The 19264-nt window shown below is 47.7% G+C and overlaps 1 long non-coding RNA gene across 1 annotated transcript; it reads left to right on the top strand.

Moving 5' to 3' along the window:
* The first annotated feature begins 14108 nt into the window (after positions 1-14108).
* LOC141025321 (uncharacterized) lies at positions 14109-16989 on the top strand. Its single transcript, XR_012186806.1, has 3 exons — positions 14109-14374; positions 14479-14649; positions 16259-16989. It is a non-coding gene; the product is annotated as an uncharacterized lncRNA (long non-coding RNA).
* The last annotated feature ends 2275 nt before the right edge of the window (positions 16990-19264 follow it).

Raw genomic sequence — 19264 nt, 5'->3', positions numbered from 1 at the left:
GTAGAGGCTAAACCCTAGAAGTTAGCCTATGGTATGATTGTTGTTGTCCTACGTTCTAAACCCTCCGGTTTATATAGACACCGGAGGGGGCTAGGGTTACACAGAGTTGGTTACAAGGGAGGAGATCTACGTACATATCCGTATTGCCAAGCTTTCCTTCCACGCCAAGGAGAGTCCCATCCGGACACGGGTCGAAGTCTTCAATCTTGTATCTTCATAGTCCAACAGTCCGACCAAAGGATATAGTCCGGCTGTCCGAGGACCCCCTAATCCAGGACTCCCTCAGTAGCCCCCGAACCAGGCTTCAATGGCGAGTAGTGTCCGGCTTCCCATAAATGTTGCACTCCTTGGCTTCCGTGCCTAATAATGGCTATCTTCCACGTGTCGACCGAATGCGAGAAGCCAGGGCATTTTTACATTTGCCACCCTAGCCTTGCGAGTAAATCGTCTATTAAAGAGACGAGGATTCTCAGATCCAGATCACACCATCCTCCCACAGCGAGTATCCATCGGAGCGCGCCCGGAAAAAATCCATTCCAACATGGCCGGCCATCGAAGCTCCTCCTCTTGCTCCCGTAGCCCTAATCCCGGTAATTGGAAGAGGTGTTCTGTCCCCACAGCCAATTAGTAGAGTTACAGACCCAGGGATTTCTCCCTCCAGCGTACATGGTTCCCGTTCGAGCCGGGCTCGCCACCTACAATGGCGGGGAGCAAGCAGAGAGCTTTCCCAACCCATCCACGGGGGAGTGGGTATGCCTTGTCCCTTATTTATTAAGAGGGCTCAGATTTCCAATTCATCCGTTCCTCCGCGGGCTCCTGGAGTTCTACGGCCTCCAACTGCATAATTTTACTCCTGCCTCCATATTACACATCGCTGGCTATGTCGCCCTTTGCTAGCTGTTTCTGGGCTGCGAAGCTCATTTCGAGCTATGGAAGAGGCTATTCTGCCTCGTACCCCGCACACAGGAGGGGTCAATATACCAAGTGGGCGGAGCCGAAATATGGCGCATCGCCGGGACCGGATACCTGTCCGGTACTCCGAAGAAGACATCCGAGGACTGGCGTTCGGAGTGGTTTTATATGGAGGACGTCCCCCTTCCGGACCCTATTCGGATGGGCCTTCCTGAGTTCGACAATACTCCCCTGAACAAATGCTGCAGCTGGCGCCCTTGGAGCCCTCAGGAGGAAGATAACGGGGAAGTCATTTACCGGATGAGTCGGATACAGACGCTGGCCCAGTCAGGATTGACAGTAATTGAGGTTATGTCAATATGTATAATGCGGGGGGTTCAGCCACTTCAATATCGGGGGCAACCCATGTGGCACTTCAACGGAGAAGATGATGCCACCCGCTGCGGTCGTAAAGGACCGGACTCAGTCGCTGCTCTAGCAAAAATCCTGTTCGATTTGTACAAAGGGGAGGAAGAGGAGTTCATCTGCATTAAGCCACGGGATGGATTCTCCATGTACAACCCCCCAAGCTGGGTGAGCTACCACTTTTTCCTCCAGACCTTCCCGCTTTCTTTGTCATAAATATTTACCTTCCTGTTTCATAGCAGGAGCTGCGAAAAGCTGTGAGGGAGGTCCACAGCCCGCCTCCACAGCCAGAGGACCCTACCGGGCCCTCGATCCCGGACTCAAAGAGGATCCGGACATATTTGTGGAACTGATTGACAGGACGTTCTATCAATTGAGCTGCGATGATGCCATGGTGGCCATCATAGCCGATTATCCTAGACTACTCCCTGCGTCGCACGTAAGTAAAACCGGAGTCCCAACTTCCGAGAAGGATCCCCTTTTCTGCACTTCACCTACCGCACACATATGGTGTCTTACAGGGAAGGCCCTCGGGACGCCATGCCGAACCCGCAGTGACTCACCAACAAGGGGCACCGAAGTCGGGTAGGCTCAAAAGGAAGGCGGTCAGGACTGAGACGCCGTCGCAGAGGTAAGATATAGAACCCCGCTCCGTGGTTGTTGTCTTTTAAAATGTAATAACGTCCATGTTTCCTAGTAGGAAAAACGCTCGCCGGACTATATCCGGAGAGGTTGCCGATCACGCCTCCACTAGTTGGGCTCCAGAGCCGGACATAGAGGCGGATGCTAACATGGGGCGAACGCCGGATGTTCCTCCTACAGAGGATGCGGATAGGCTATCCGCTACACATTCCGAAGTGGAGAGCGCTATGAATCACAGGCGTCGCCGGGCTGTACTCCGTGACGCTTTGTCAGGACCGGGTTTTCGGGATATTAATTCTCCAGAAAATGGCCCTTGTGCTCACCAGCCCCAGGATTACTGTTAGCTGATGAGGCACCAACTTGATACAAGAATTCCAAGCAAAGTACAAAATATGAAGTACAAGACCATTGTGGCCTATGAGTACAACACTTGGTTTCTAGTGGTTGATGGCGGAAGCGGTTTGTGGTTCATCTGCGTCTATGGGACTCCATTTCCCACAAGAACAGCTGACCAGGATAACTCCTATCTTTGCGAGGCTACTGTCAACACTGCGTAGGTTCCGGGGCTGTCGTCGCAATGCTCTTCTCCACGCAAGAAATCTGGCCAAGACAATAGCCAGGGACAAGCCAGTGAGTACGTTTGAATGTACTCGCAAACACCAGGAACACGGGTATAATTTATCAAAACATGCTCCGAAATATTCTATGATCATAACGTCTGTCACGAAATATACGAAATCCATGATGTACGCATGCGGGTAAAATATGAATATGCAATATAGGAATGGAATGCAGTGATCGAGTGTCTGAAATGACTCCTCGAAAAGGGGTGCAAATAAATTAACAATGCCGCAGTCGGGCGTCTGAGCGACACCACATAAAGGGCTTATAAAGAATAATTAAATAAAAAGCATGCCGCAGTCGGGCGTCTGAGCGACACCGCATAAAGGGCTTATAAAGGATAATTTAAATAATAAGAATGCCGCAGTCGGGCGTCTGAGCGACACCGCATAAAGGGCTTATAAAGGATAATTTAAATAATAAGCATGCCGCAGTCGGGCGTCTGAGCGACACCGCATAAAGGGCTTATAAAGGATAATTAAAATAACAAGCATGCCGCAGTCGGGCGTCTGCGCGACACCACATAAAGGGCTTATAATATAAAAGAAATAACAAGCATGCCACAGTCGGGCGTCTATGCGACACCACATAAAGGGCTTATAAATAAAAGAAATAACAAGCATGCCACAGTCGGGCGTCTATGAGACACCACATAAAGGGCTTATAAATAATAAACATAGTGAATATCCAGGAGGTAGAACCGTCCCAGGGATACTCAATAATTCAAATAATGTAAATGGTTAGTCCATAATAATAGTAATCATAATCGTCACAAGTCACAAGTCATGATCCAAGTTCTGGTTTAACAGTTTTTCCTCCGAAGACCAACACTAAGACCGACACTTGACCCATCCCAGACTGTAGTCCTTAACCATGGACACGGCTATTCGAATAGATGTATAATCTCCGCAGAGGGTGTACTCTTTACCCACGGGTAACGGATTTCTTTAGTCCATCGGGACTAATTCCGTCTACGGTCTTTTAATTGAAAACACGCCTGACCTGCACACACCAGCTTAACTTACCGGTGTATGGAATCACCCACGACACCTGTCAAGCGAAACTCTAAGTGGGGAGGCTACAACCTCGACGTAGCATGGGATCACAAAATTTATACCACGCACAAACTAGGGGAGCTACCCCTTCGGCTACAACTGAAACACCCATGCCCCCGGACCGGATGACTGGCTTTAATCCATGGCCATGGGACCCTCATCACGGCCTCTCTGTACGGTGTGTGCTAGAAAGGGGTTGACAACTTACTGAACCGTACCCTACCTATGGCAGGGACAAGTGGTAGTACGAAGCAAGTATGGGGGTTACTAGAACAAGACTCGATCTACGGCTGACTCAGGAGGTTCAAGTATTCTCTGCATGATTATCATAACAAAAATATTTCCGTTAACAGGTAAGCTCACCACTCATCAAGCCTCACCATGCCATACCGGACATACTCGTCTCCACGAGGAACTAGGGACAAGCTCGCGTCTACCCAAGACCGCGACTTTCCCGACTTCCTTCCGGTATGCATGAGAAGCTTACGGGGATGATCACTATCACCAGCATATCCATTTATAACAGCAAAGAAATCTCCATTATGCACTCATGCGTATGATTTTATCGTCACATAAAATAGCGTATGCTCCAAGTCAAGGTGATGATGTAACCGTACCAACAACAATCCAAAAATATTATGCCAGGGTTCAGAATGCTTGCCTTCAAGTGTATGCATGTGGGGGTGCACTTTTTGAAGGTTGCCTTTTTCTCCAAAATCCTATTTTGAGAAATATTCAAATAACACATATTTCAAAAACAGTACAAAAAGTTGTCCCAAATATTTTTGAAATAAATCTTAAAATAAACTAGATGAAATTTGAAAGAGGTAGGAAAAAGAATCAACTCATTTGGATTTTATTTTAAAAGATATAGCCAGTCAAAGATTAGTCAAAGTTCTGTTTTAATAAAATCAGAAAAAGAAAACGCTTCGGGGGAAAATACGCTTTCGAAGCAGAGGAGACGTACTCGGGACTTTTGCGCTTTCACTTAACCAGAGTGGACGGGCGCGCGGCTAACTGACAGTGGGTCCAGGGGGCCCACTGGTCAGGTTTGACTAGTCCCCCTCTCCCTCCTTTCTCTCTGCCCGAACGGTGGCGGGACTCCGGCGATCGCCGTCGACGAACGGCAGCTCCCCACGGGGCCCCGAGGGCAGGGATGGATCCGCCAGTCTAGGGCGGTCCTCCCGGTGGGTGCTAGGCAGGTGGGGACGGAGGAAGTCACCGGCGGCGAGCTCCGCGGCGGACGGTGGTTCAGGAGCAAATGGGGCTTCGGGCTATGGTGGTCCTTGGTCGAGGCAGAGGCGCTGGGCAGCTCCGCAAGACCATGGGGAGACGGGTGGTGGTGCTGGATGGACAGGGGAGGGCCTGGCTGCGACGTACTGTACTGGATTGCGGCGGCGACCGAACTGGCCGGAGGCGGGGAAGAAAGCTTCTTCCGGTCAATCCGCGGCTAGGGGAGCACTAGGGGGAAGGCCTGAGGTTGCCTGAGTGTTCGGAGGGGCTCGGGGCCTCCTTTTATAGTGCAACGAGGCTGGCTCCCGCGACGGCCGTGGATAGGATCGCCGGCGACCGCTGTTCTGTAACTGCAGGACTACGTGGCGGCGACGAGTGCGTGCCGACGGCTTGTGGATAGGCTCGGGCTGTTCCCAGGGGGCAGTTGGTGCGCGGGGGTGGCTTGGGCGGCACCGTCCACGGCAGAGCCCGCTGCCGACACCGGCGTGCCGCCAAGGGAGCCCTGACGGCGGCGCTGTAGGGCGCCAGGGAGGCTTGGAGGGTTCTGGTGAGTGGGCGAGGGCAGGGCGTGGCTCTGCAGGCGAGCAAGGGCCAGGGGTGCGACGCGGCGACCCGAGCGCACGCACGTGCAAAACGCACGCTCTGGCCGCGCCAGAGCACGCACACCAGGTGTTCGACGAAAAGCCAGCGCGTGCTAGAGAGCTTGGGTGATGCTGGTAGTTAACAGGCCAGGGTTAGGGATAGCTAGGAGGTTAGTGAACATGCTGGATGGGTCAGGGGCTCAAGTCCACAATGCGAACTAGAAAACATGCCAAAACTGTTCCTGCACACAGGGTGTTCAACAGAATGCCATGGGCATCTAGGAAACTCTTGGGGTGGCCAAAATCTCCAGATCCTAGTCTCTTTAGGAGCTAAAGAAGGTGGTAAGGTTAGTTTGGCAAAAACAGAAATTTGTTAGTGCAAGCTTTTGAGAAAACCAGTTTTGGGCAGAAACTAAAGGCTATCATTGCATGCACTAAAAATACTCCAATGGGTCCAATCTCCTAGACTTAAGGGTTTGGTAGGGAGGACTATAAGTAGGAAAAAGCTCATGGGCACCAGAGCAAACTAAATTAGGGTTGCAGTACAAATCACCAAACTGGACCAGAATGAAGATGAGGTTGATTCACTCAAATTTTCCAAAGAACATCACTGGGTTTTTGTATGAAGGTGAATTATGAGCATCTACTGACATCTCCAAACACTTGGAAGGATTTTTAAAAGAATATTTAAATAGGTTGCAGTGCAAAAATACCTACTGGACCAGATTTGAAAAATTGATGTAGAGCTCAAAATCTCCAATGACCAAAAGATATTTTTGCATAAAAGTGATGTGGAAACCTCACATGACATCCCCAAATTTTGGTGAAAATTTTAAATGCATTTATCAAAAGGTTGCAGTGCAACAGAGGTTCCAGATATATGAAAAATCATTTTAAAAGAATAAAGCTCATGAACAACAATTATGCAAATAAATCCACTGATAAAGAATTGTTTTTATAAAGAGGGCATACAAGTCCAATAATACTTTTGGAAAGTTTCCACTTGAGGTAAAAACCCACAATATTAAAGAGAAGAGGGGTTCTGATATCAAAGGAGAAATCCAGATAAATAAAAATTTAATCTCCTGGCAAAATTTTAATTAATAAAACAAGGTCAACTTTTTGGGGTGTTACACGCTTGTTTCTCCCAAGAGGCGTTCGATGCCTTCAACTCGGGAGACGCGTACATCCGTGCTGCTCAAAATGGTCTTGCCAGAGCCACGGACCAGTATGTAAAGGATATACGGGTAAGAAAATTTGATAATTATGTATATCAGTAGCCCCTGAGACTTGAAACAGTTGATACAACTGATTTAAGGATCATTATTTGGGCAGGTTCTTACGGAGAAGAATACCCAATTGTCTCAAGAGCTGGAAGAGTGCAAAGCCCAGCTACGGGCGGCAGTTGCCGCAATGAAGGAGTCCGAGAAGGCCCCCTCTGGTAACACTTGTCTCTATCGAAAAGAATGACATGTACCGGTTAGTATGCGGCATGCATGCAAATCTAACAATAGATTCTGCAGATGATCCCGGGGTTGATCCGGAGGTAGTGCAAGGGGATGAGCAACATCCTAAACGACAGTTAAAGGCTGGCGAGCGCGTGCTTAAGCAGGTTAGGCGGGAGAAAAACGATCTCCAAGATGCCAATATCCGGCTGAGTGTTGAACTGAAAGATGTCCGCGCCCAACTTGTTGACTCCGTAAAGGAGAATAAGAGGCTTCGACGCGGCATTTTTAGTAAGTGCTTGAACGAATTTTTTATTGAGTTCGGCGAAGAAACCGGCTAACAGAGTTATATCTGTAGCTGACGGGTCATCCCGTGGAGGAAATGCCCGGGTCTGCAGGTGATCTTCTGCCCGAGCTCTCACAACTGCACGAACAAGTTCGGCAGGTGATGCAGGGCATTGCCCAAGCCTTGTGGCCATCCGCCTCCCTGCCAGGAGGCATGGGGGAGCTTGTGGAGAAGCTCAAGGGAGCGCGGCGGCGCTTCCGATTATGGAAGATATCAGCCTGCCGACAAGGTGCGAGGGAAGCCTGGGCCATGGTGAAGACGCGATATACCAAGGCTGACCCGAACCACATGGCCGAGGTCGGACCTGTGGGGCCCGATGGGAAAGAGATCCCCGTCAGTTTGGTGTATGACCAAGTAGAATTAGCCGCAAAGTATTCCCAACAGGATTGTAGGCTAGACAGCCTGTTGGATGGTATAGAAGAAGAATTTAGTCAGTCTAAGTGACTGTGTACTTCAAGTGACATGTATTGTCCCTAGCCGGATTGTAAATCATTTGTCATGGCGGACCTTTTCGCTTCAACCTCTAGACCGACAGTCCGGAGTGTATCCGAATACCCGCTCAGTTATGAAAAAACCGGGGTACGCGTGGAAACCAGGCGTAGGGGTCATAAGTGCTTGAACAGACAAGTACCCAACTAGCTATGTTATATTACATGGATAGTAAGAAACATCTTCCAGGGAGAATAGTTCCGTTAGGGGTTCCTTTCCCTGGGTACGCATGCCCTAATGTGCATGTCCGAGCTGCGAAAAGAGACGCAGGATATAAACATCTGGGGGCATGTATTACAATAAATAAGGATCATCTTTTGTTCACCGACCGAGTATTCCCTTAAGAACTCTAGCTTTCGGCTTCACCCAGTCCGAGGTACACATCCGGCTGACCCGGCAGTAACAATCGCAGAGGTGCTCCCCTTATGCCCTAGCCGAATTAACGGGAATGTAGGGCATAAATACAAGAGCCAGGCAACCCAGCTTGGCCAAAACTTAAGTCATATCGATGCATATAATGGCGAAAAAGGTACATGTGGAAGAATAACACATGTGTGTGGCATATAGCCCGGAAAATAGTTATATTAAGTTTCTATATAAGAAGCCCCCAGGTATAATGACTGCGGCTAGCGCGTCAAGATTGTGTAGTCAAGACACATTTTAGCCTTTGAAGGCCTTGAAGAAAAAAGAAGGGAAGAAAGAGAGAAAGAAAGAACAGACAGATAACGAATATATAAAAAATTGACAGAGGTAAGGAGACGAACACCGAGTCCGGCACTAGGCGTAGAACCTTCGGAGTCTGGCTGCGTTCCATGGGTTTGGCTTGAGTTGATTGTCCGATGCATCTCGCAGACGGTACGCTCCACCGGTCAGAACTTGGTCAATAATGAAGGGACCTTCCCATTTGGGCTTGAGCTTGTTCTTTTTCTTCTCCGGTAGGCGTAGAACGAGTTCGCCAACGTTATAAGTTTTGGCCCGTACTTCTCTGCTTTGATACCTTCGAGCCTGTTGCTGATAGAATGCGGAACGGGCTTTTGCCACGTCACTCTCCTCCTCCAGGGCGTCCAAACTGTCCTGCCGATCAAGCTCGGCTTCTTTCTCTTGGTACATGCGCACTCGAGGTGAGTCATGAATTATGTCACAGGGCAGTACCGCTCTGCGCCGTACACCATAAAAAATGGTGTGTATCCGGTAGGGCGATTCGGCGTGGTTCGCAACCCCCATAGTACGGAGTCGAGCTCCTCTACCCAGTGCATATTGGATTCCTTCAAGGATCGCACTAACCTGGGTTTAATGCCGCTCATGATAACACCATTTGCTCGCTCGACTTAACCGTTAGTTTGCAGGTGATAGACAGAAGCATAATCGAGCTTAATGCCCATGTTGCTGCTCCAAAGTTTTATCTCGTCGGCTGTAAAGTTCGAGCCATTATCGGTGATGATGCTGTGGGGGACGCCATAACGGTCTACAACCCCAGATATGAAGTCTATCAATGGTCCGGATTCAACCGTTTTAACTGGTTTGGCTTCTATCCATTTGGTGAATTTGTCCACCATGACCAATAGGTATTTTTTCTTATGGCTTCCCCATTTAAGGGGTCCGACCATATCAAGCCCCCAGACCGCAAAGGGCCAAGTGATGGGGATTGTTTGGAGAGCGGTAGGCGGCATATGGCTTTGGTTTGCAAAAAGCTGGCAACCGACGCAACGTTGAACGAGGTCCTGTGCGTCTGCTCAGGCCGTCGGCCAGTAAAACCTTGTACGGAAGGCCTTGCTTACAAGGGCCCGGGCTGCGGCGTGGTGGCCGCCAAGTCCAGCATGAATTTCTGCCAAAAGTTTCCGTCCTTCCTCTTCGGAGATGCACCTTTGAAGGACTCAGGTAGCGCTTTTCTTATAAAGCTCTCCCTCGTGGACCTTGTAGGCTTTAGACCGCCGCACAATGCAGCGCGCCTCGTTTGTGTCCTCGGGTAGTTCCTGCCGAGTTAGGTAGGCCAGGAATGGTTCCGTCCACAGGGCGATGACAGCCATTATCCCGTGGGCGGAAGGTGTTATTTCGGTGGCAGTGCCTCCGATTATGTCAGAGTGTTCGGTATCTGGTGTTGTGGCCGGGTCTGGACTATTGTTACCGGTCTCTCCTTCCCATACCATGGATGGCTTAAATAGCCTTTCCAAGAAGATATTAGGTAGGACAGGGTAGCGCTTAGCGCCGATGCGGGCGAGGATATCCGCCGCCTTATTGTTTTCCCGGGCCACATGGTGGAATTCAAGCCCCTCGAACCGAGCTGACATTTTGAGGACGGCGTTGCGGTAAGCCGCCATTTTTGGATCTTTGGCGTCGAAATCTCAATTTATTTGAGATATTGCAATGTTCGAGTCCCACGCACCTCCAGGCATTGAATGCCCATGGAGACTGCCATCCGGAGACCATGTAACAGGGCCTCATATTCTGCTGCGTTGTTGGAGTCTGTGTATAGTATTTGGAGTATGTATTGGACTGTATCTCCGGTGGGGGATGTCAGGATGACGCCAGCCCCCAGACCAGCCAACATTTTAGAGCCGTCAAAGTGCATAATCCAATTGGAGTACGCGCCGTACTCTTTAGGGAGTTCGGCTTCTGTCCATTCGGCGACGAAATCAGCCAGCACTTGTGACTTAATGGCTCGACGTGGTTTGTATATTATGTCGAACGGGAGGAGCTCAATAGCCCATTTAGCAATCCGGCCCATGGCCTCGCGGTTGTTTATTATGTCGTTGAGTGGTACTTTAGAGGCCACCGTGATTGAACACTCTTGAAAGTAGTGTCGTAGTTTCTGGGATGCCATGAAGACCGTGTATGCTATCTTTTGATAATGTGGGTACCGTGATTTGCATGGAGTGAGGACAGTGGATACATAGTATACCGGCTTTTGAAGCGGGAGCTTATGTCCGTCCATCTCTCGTTCGACGACGAGCACTGCGCTTACAACTTGGTGTGTTGCCACTATATATAGCAGCATTGGTTCGCCGACGTTAGGTGCGGCCAAGATTGGGTTTGTGGCCAAAACGGCTTTTATTTCTTCTAGTCCGGCCGTGGCCGCATCCGTCCACTCGAAGTGTTCGGTGTGTCGGAGGAGGCGATAAAGAGGCAGTGCCTTTTCTCCTAATCGGGAGATGAAGCGGCTTAAGGCAGCCACGCATCCATTTAGTTTCTGGATTTGCTTGAGGTCTATTGGGATGGCCAACTGTGACAGAGCTCGGATTTTAGCCGGATTCGCTTCGATTCCTCTGTTGGAGACGATGAAGCCTAAGAGCTTTCCGGCGGGCACGCCGAAGACGCATTTTTCCGGATTGAGCTTAATGTCGTATGTTCGGAGATTGTCGAACGTGAGCCTCAAGTCGTCTATTAAGGATTCGACGTGTCTGGTTTTAATGACCACATCGTCTATGTATGCCTCCACCGTTTTGCCTATCTATGTCTCCAAGCATGTCTGAATCATGCGTTGATAGGTTGCACCGGCGTTTTTGAGCCCGAAAGGCATGGTGTTAAAACAGAAGGGACCGTATGGAGTGATAAATGCCGTTGCGGCTTGATCGGACTCCGCCATCTTAATTTGATGGTATCCGGAGTACGCGTCGAGGAAACACAATGAGTCGTGTCCTGCGGTAGCGTCGATAATTTGATCGATGCGAGGGAGGGGGAAGGGATCCTTGGGGCAAGCCTGGTTAAGGTCCTTGAAGTCGACACATAGGCGCCAGGATTTGTCCTTCTTTGGTACCATCACCAGGTTTGCTAGCCAGTCCGGATATTTTATTTCTCGGATGAATCCGGCCTCCAGTAACTTGGCTAGCTCTTCTCCCATGGCTTGCCGCTTAGGTTCAGAGAAACACCGAAGAGTCTGCTTGACCGGCTTAAACCCCTTTAGAATGTTAAGGCTATGCTCGGCCAGCCTGCGTGGGATTCCTGGCATGTCTGAAGGATGCCACGCGAAGATGTCCCAATTTTTGTGCAAGAACTCCCGTAGTGCGGCGTCTACTGTGGGGTTTAACTGTGCCCCGATGGATGCTGTTTTTGTAGGGTCCGTTGGATGGACTTGGAATTTGACTATTTCATCCGCTGGTTTAAAAGAGGTGGACTTGGATCTTTTGTCAAGTATCACATCGTCCCTGTCCACTATGAAGCGCAGCGCAGTTAATTCCTCGGCCGCGAGGGCTTCGGATAACGCCTTGAGGGCCAATGCGGCTGTTTTATTTTCGGCGCAGAGTGCTATGTCCGGATCACTAGTTAGAGTGATGATTCCATTGGCCCCGGGCATTTTGAGCTTCATGTACCCGTAATGGGGTATAGCTTGGAAGATCGTGAATGCCTCCCGCCCTAGAAGGGCGTGGTATCCGCTATTGAACGGGGCCATTGGGAATGTGATTTCTTCAGACCTATAATTCTCCAGCGTGCCGAATACCACATCTAGTGTGATTTTCCCAGCACATCGTGCCTCCCGACTGGGGATGATTCCTCGGAAGGTCGTGCTGCTTTGCTCAATGCGGCTTTTGTCTATTTCCATTTTTCGAAGAGTCTCCTCATAGATGAGGTTCAATCCGCTGCCACCGTCCATGAGCACTTTAGTAAGCCGGAAGCCATCCACAATTGGACTAAGGACCAAAGCGGCTGGTGCTCGGGCTGTTCGGAATTTAGGTTCGTCACTGGCATTGAAGGTGATAGCCGTATCGCTCCATGGATTTATTGCTGCCATGTGGCAGACTTCGGCGAGGCTGCGGAGTGCTCGCTTACGCCTATTATTTGAGGCGAAGGTCTCGAAGACTGTCAATACTGTATTGTTGTTCTCCACGGGATGGTGCTTTGCGGTATTGTTGATGAGGAGATCCTCACCGCTCTTGGCCACCTGCCGGAGTACCCAACATGCTCTAAGGCTGTGTGTTGGCATGGTATCCGCTGTACTGTGAATTTTGCATGGCCCATTAAGCCATCCCTCCAATGCGGTTCCACGCCCTGTAGTGGGCTTTTGTTTCTTTGTAACTGGATCGGGTGACTTACGAGAGTATACCCTTTTAGTTCGGACGAGGGGTTTAGTGAGGGCTGGAGGATCCCAGAATTTTGTTTGGGTTTTCCAGGCGCTTTCCATCGCACATTACTTCCGTACTCCAAATCAGCAAAGTGTGCTATGTCACGGCGACTTATGGCGTTAAGGATTCCCCTGTCCGTGCAATTATTGCAAAATAATGAAATTGCGTCCTCCTCGCGACAGTCCTTGACCTTGTTCATTACGAGGAATCTGGCCCAATAGTGGTGTACTGTCTCCTGGGGCTCTTGTCTAATGTGGGAAAGATCGCTTATATCTGGGTGGGTGGGTGGATTTAAGTCCAAACCTTGACCCGATCTGAGACCCAAGGGCAGAGGAGTTTCCAATCTTAGAAGTTCGGGCTCCGGGATGTTGCCCAATAGGTCTGGCCCGCTGCCTGATTCTAGGTTCAGGGTTTGGGCCATGTCCTCCCGTGGACGGGTATCCGGCTCGGAGAGCTCGGGAATCCGGACATAATTTGTCCTCAGGATAGAGGAAGAGTCACCGCATTGCTCCTCCACCACCGCTATCTGATGGGTGACCAGCGGGGAGTTAATCTCCCTTTGGTCGGGTTTAAGCCCGATCTGATCATAGTCCGTAGCGACTCCCAAGGCGGCGATGCGATCCAAGAGCTCGTTCAGGGAAGAGAGCTCCATTGGATCCAACTGCTCGGCGAATTCCGAGCCGACGTGGAGGCTGCTTTCGATGACCTGAGAAGTCACCGTCGGCGCAGCGGTCGAACGGGCGGTCATGACGAAGCCGCCTAGTCAGAGAGTTTGGCCTATAGCCAGGGCTCCCCCAGAGGTGATGTTGTCCTTGACAACGAGACGAGCCATCCAGCCTTATGATGACGGCACAGTGGAACTCTCAATGAAAGCACCAATGTCGGTGTCAAAACCGGCGGATATCGGATAGGGGGTCCCGAACTGTGCGTCTAAGGCGGATGGTAACAGGAGGCGGGGGACACGATGTTTACCCAGGTTCGGGCCCTCTCGATGGAGGTAATACCCTACTTCCTGCTTGATTGATCTTGATGATATGAGTATTACAAGAGTTGATCTACCAAGAGATCATAGAGGCTAAACCCTAGAAGTTAGCCTATGGTATGATTGTTGTTGTCCTACGGACTAAACCCTCCGGTTTATATAGACACCGGAGGGGGCTAGGGTTACACAGAGTCGGTTACAAGGAGGAGATCTACATATCCGTATTGCCAAGCTTGCCTTCCACGCCAAGGAGAGTCCCGTCCGGACACGGGTCGAAATCTTCAATCTTGTATCTTCATAGTTCAACAGTCCGGCCAAAGGATATAGGCCGGCTGTCCAAGGACCCCCTAATCCAGGACTCCCTCAGAGGGTGTTGCTCCGGGGTGTGGAGGCCGCCGAGCTGCAGGAGGAGGAGCTCCCCGCCAACCCAAGCCCCCAGATCCAGCCGCCACAGCCATAGCCGTGGTCGGGCTGCGGCAACCAGTAGAGGAACGCCGCCTTCTCCACCATGAAGCACGCCTCCTTCTACCCCTCGCCGCTGCGTCCAACCTGAATCCGGCAGCAGCACGGGATCCCCTCCAAATCTGAGGAGCATCTGACGCACGCGTGAGTGCCTTGGCTTCTTCCTCCTCCTCTGCTTCTTCTTCTTCTTCTTCTTCTTCTTCTTCCCCTGTTCTTATGCGTCCGTGCGTGCGTGTGGTTGTGTGCAGGCAATGCAGTTGAAGGAAGGGGGCGGGCCATGGAGAAGCTGCTCCGACACTGACCAGGTAGATTGGTCTCAGACGGCCAGGCCCGCCAGAGGAGCCTCTCCAGCGATGGGGATCCGACAAGGAAGGATTCCTTCTGCCTGCAACTATACAGCAAGGCCACATGAACTGCAAGTAAAACTGCACAGTCGAACCTAATAATTTGATTAAAACAGCAGCAGCAGCATAAAGCAATCCCTTTTCTATCTTCAGTTTATATTATATGAGGAGTACTAATGAACAAGTTTTCTTCACCCACTCATTCTTGCTTCAGCTTCACCACTTTTATTGGTGGTGCATAATCACAACCACCACCAGCAGACACTTGTTGGACCTACCCTCAAACTAGTTCCACAAATATGCCTCACTGTACCAACCTTGTACAACAGTGCCAAATTAGTCCAGTCATGCCAATTTCAGTATCATACAGAAGATACTGATTTCTGTATGATTTAGCCAATCGAAATTCACATTAGACTGTGCCTGTCTCGCTGAAGCTGTCAGTCTGAAAAACAGTTTACTAAAGTGCAGTTGATCGGCTTCAGTTAGGACTTAGGACTTGATAATAACTTCAGCCAATCTGCTTCATCAGTTACGAATGGTTTCATTAAATAATAATGAGTAAGTGAAGAAGTTGAATGGAAATAGTCGATATTTGCATTGTGGCTGTTGGATTAATCAGCCTATGTAGTATGTACAGATGCTTAGAAGGTGATCCGAATTTAGTTGGTTGTCGAAGAAGAATAAATTCATAAATCAAATGTGCAAAATTAGTCCAGTCATCTCAGTTTCAGGTTCATAGAGAAGATACTGATTTCTATATATTGATTTAGCCAATCGAAATTCACACTGCACTGTGCCTGTCTCACTGAAGTTGTTAGTTACTTGGTCTGAAAAACTGTGTACTGAAATTGTTGGTCTGAAAACACTTTACTGAAACTGCAGCGAATCTGCTTCAGTTAGGACTTAGGATTTGACAATAAGAAAGCATGCAAACTGACGGCTTTAATTTGATGCTAACGTGCTTTCATTCAGATGATTCGGTTCTTCAGTTTAATACAATATGCCACTAATGGAAAACTTTGGAACTTATAAAAATCTAAATAAATTCAGTCTGCCTCATAGAGAAGATAATTTCTACTGAATTTTTTTAGCCTACTGTAATATTGTTTTTCAGTAGCTTTTTTCTGCACATTTTCTTTCAGTTCTTAGTGCTGCTGTCCCATGAACACATTTTTTTAATTTGACTGTACATTCAAATGAAGCCTTTGTTAAGTATACACTCCAAAATTTAGTTAACATTAGCCTAACTGAATTTTCTGTTTCTGAATTTATAAACTCACTTTATATTCAGTTTATAAATTAACAATAGCTTCAAAATTAAGTATCATTCGCATGGATCAACTGTTATTTTATTTTGTGGAGGATAAAGTTCAGATCATGAATAATGGCATTACAAGTGAACTTGGCACAATTACACATGTCCTGAACCTCATAGAATCTGACACTAGCAAGTCTTCATTGGCATGCAAGTACTACTTTTACATTGTCATGACAGGAACAATTAATTTGACATGTATCATTGGTACTGCTAAAACATTTCGTTCATGTTTCAACAAATTTGGTGAAGACCACTTCATATGTATTTTGCATATATGAGTTATCTCCTGTTGCTTTCTAAGATGTTAGTTCTTTCAGTTCTAGCCCTCCTATCTTTAATTCCTGGCTGCTGGACTACCTGCAGGACAACGAGTTCATCTGCGGCAGCTATCGCTGTGAGCAGTCCGTCTGCGACGCGCTCCGCAGCATCTTCATCGGGCACAACGAGATCCTCAACGTCTGGAAGTAAGTCGCCGGCCATCTGTTTCCTGATGAATTTTCTTTCTAGCTCAATGTGATCGAATCTAACTAGTACGTTCAGATTTGCTCTTGTTTTCTTTTCAAATGGTACTAGTAGTCTATATTCCAGCTGTGCGACTACCTGTATCCACTTCAACCGATGATAATTTTCAAGCCTACCTATAGCCACTTGAACAGATGTCTATCTCAGATCTGCTCATCTAAAAAATCCAAGTGGAGTAGTATACTGGTAGTATAGTATAATAATATTATCAAAAGGTAAATGCCCTAATTATTTAGCTCTGTCAGATAAATACTCGTCGAAAGTGGGCTCCTATCAAAATTCATTTCCATTAGAATCTTACTCATACAATATTCACACCATGTAATTCTGGAAATATATGCTCATATCTAGTTCTGCATAAAAAATGACAGTATTGACATGTTATAAATAGTTTGTTTGTCTTTCTGTTTTTTTGTTACATTTTGCAGGGATAAAGTGAAGAAAAAGAAGAAAAGATTACTAGAAGATTAGTTTTAGGATTTCCTTTTATTTCCTTACAATTTTCCTTTTATTGGATACTTGTAAAGACATTGTAATATTCTTACTATAATAAAAATTATGATTCTATTTCATTTTTGTTTTTAAATTATTTTCCTTATAGGTTGTTTTCTGTAAATTTGGATTTTTTTTGTTTTCCAAATACATTACTAGTGGCGCATTTAAGCCCTTATTAGTGGCGCACCTTCCTTTATTACTAGTGGCGCACCTATAAGGCTATTAGTGGCGCACCTGGAGGGAATACCAGTGGAGCACCTAAGGGTTAGTAGTGGCGCACCATGTGGTGCGCCACTGGTATCTGGATTACCAATGGCGCATCAAAGGTGCGCCATTACTAATAATTACTAATGGCGTGTTAATAATGGCGCACCCATAGTGCGCCATTAATAGCAATATGTGGTGCGCCACTAATAGCCTTTTTTCTAGTAGTGTACGGAAATGATTTTCTGGGATTCATCGTGTGGGATGTACATATCTACGGAAATGATTTCTGAGATTCACCGTGTGGGATGTACATACCTACGGAAATGATTTCTGGGATTCACCGTGTGGGATGTACATACCTACGGAAATGATTTCTGGGATTCACCGTGTGGGATGTACATACCTACAGAAATGATTGGGTTTCGATGCCTCACCCGATCGCACACGGCCCCAGCCTGGGTCCCAGGAGGGCCTATCCCCGACGATTTCTAGGTCGTGTGGGAAGTACACCCTATCGCACACACTCACTTGGCGACGGTTCCAAATGCCGTCGCGTAAAAGGGGTTTTAAACCGTTTGTTTAGGACGTCGTTGTACCAGTGTCTATCTCTACATAGATAGATCTTGTCTACATCATGCCATCGTTCTTATTGCATTACTCTGTTTCTCCATGAACTTAATACACTAGATGCATGCTAGATAGCGGTCGATGTGTGGAGTACTAGTAGTAGATGCAGGCAGGAGTCAGTCTACTAATATTGGATGTGATGCCTATATAATGATCATTGCCTGGATATCGTCATGAGTATTTGAAGTTCTATCAATTGCCCAACAGTAATTTGTTCACCCACCGCTTTGCTATTTTTCTCAAGAGAAGCCACTAGTGAAACCTACGGCCCCCGGGTCTCTTTCTCATATTATTTGCCTTTGTGATCTACTTTTATTTGCTTTTATTTTCGGATCTATTAATCCAAAAACCCAAAATACTTTGCTGCAATTTATTCTTATTTATTTGTTTGGCGTTCGATCTATCAATCTAATAGAAATTTACCTCACATCCGTTTGCCTATCTTGAGGCGCCGTACCTCATAAGGGATTGACAACCCCTTTAACACGTCGGGTTGCGAGAAGTTGTTATTTGTGTGCAGGTGCTGTTTACGTTGTGTTACTTGGTTCTCCTACTGGTTCGATAACCTTGGTTTCATATCTGAGGGAAATACCTACCGCCGCTGTGCTGCATCATCCCTTCCTCTTTGGGGAAATACCGACGTAGCTTCAAGCGACACAAAAGGAATTTCTGGCGCTGTTGCCGGGGAGGATTTTCAACATATACCAGGTTCATAATCACAAATCTCATCTCTTGAAATTTACATCATTTGCTATTTGCCTCTCATTTTCCTCTCCCTCACTTCACAAAAATTTGCTGTTTTATTCGCCCCTCTTTTCCGTTCGCCATTTTCTTGTCGGATCTGTTTTTGAGTGCAATCTTGTTGTGTGGTCATCATGACTCAAGAGAATACCAAGTTATGTGATTTCTCAAATACTAACAACAATGATTTTATCAGCACTCCGCTTGCTCCTCCCGCCACTAGCGCGGAGACTTATGATATTAATACTGCTTTGATGAATCTTGTTATGAAAGACCAATTTTCCGGTACTCCTAATGAGGATGTCGCGTCCCATCTTAATACCTTCATGGAATTATGCGATATGCAAAATAAAAAAGATGTGGACAAAGATGTGGTCAAGATGAAACTATTTCCGTTTTCTTTGCATGATTCTGCAAAAATTTGGTTCTCTTCTTTGCATCGCAATAGTATCGATTCTTGGAATAAGTGAAAAGATGCTTTTATCACTAAGTATTTTCCGCCCGCAAAAATTGTTTCCCTTAGAACCCAGATCATGAATTTCAAGCAACTTGAACATGAGCATGTTGCCCAACTCATGGGTTAAATCTTTAGGGGCCGCTTGATATCATACACACATGCACACACTTAGCATAATATCGGGATGGGAGGCACATAGATATAACAATGAACCAATCATAGAGCGGTAAACCTTTTGGTCAACCGGTTTACCATCCTTAGTCAAGTCAAGATGTCCACTAGTAGGCATGGGTGTTTTCATACCTTTGCTTTCTTGCATG

This window comes from Aegilops tauschii, chromosome 6 (genome assembly GCF_002575655.3).
Source record: "Aegilops tauschii subsp. strangulata cultivar AL8/78 chromosome 6, Aet v6.0, whole genome shotgun sequence".
Taxonomy (NCBI): domain Eukaryota; kingdom Viridiplantae; phylum Streptophyta; class Magnoliopsida; order Poales; family Poaceae; genus Aegilops; species Aegilops tauschii.
The sequence above is the reverse complement of the archived record's forward strand: the minus strand, read 5'-3'. Positions and strand labels throughout refer to the sequence as shown.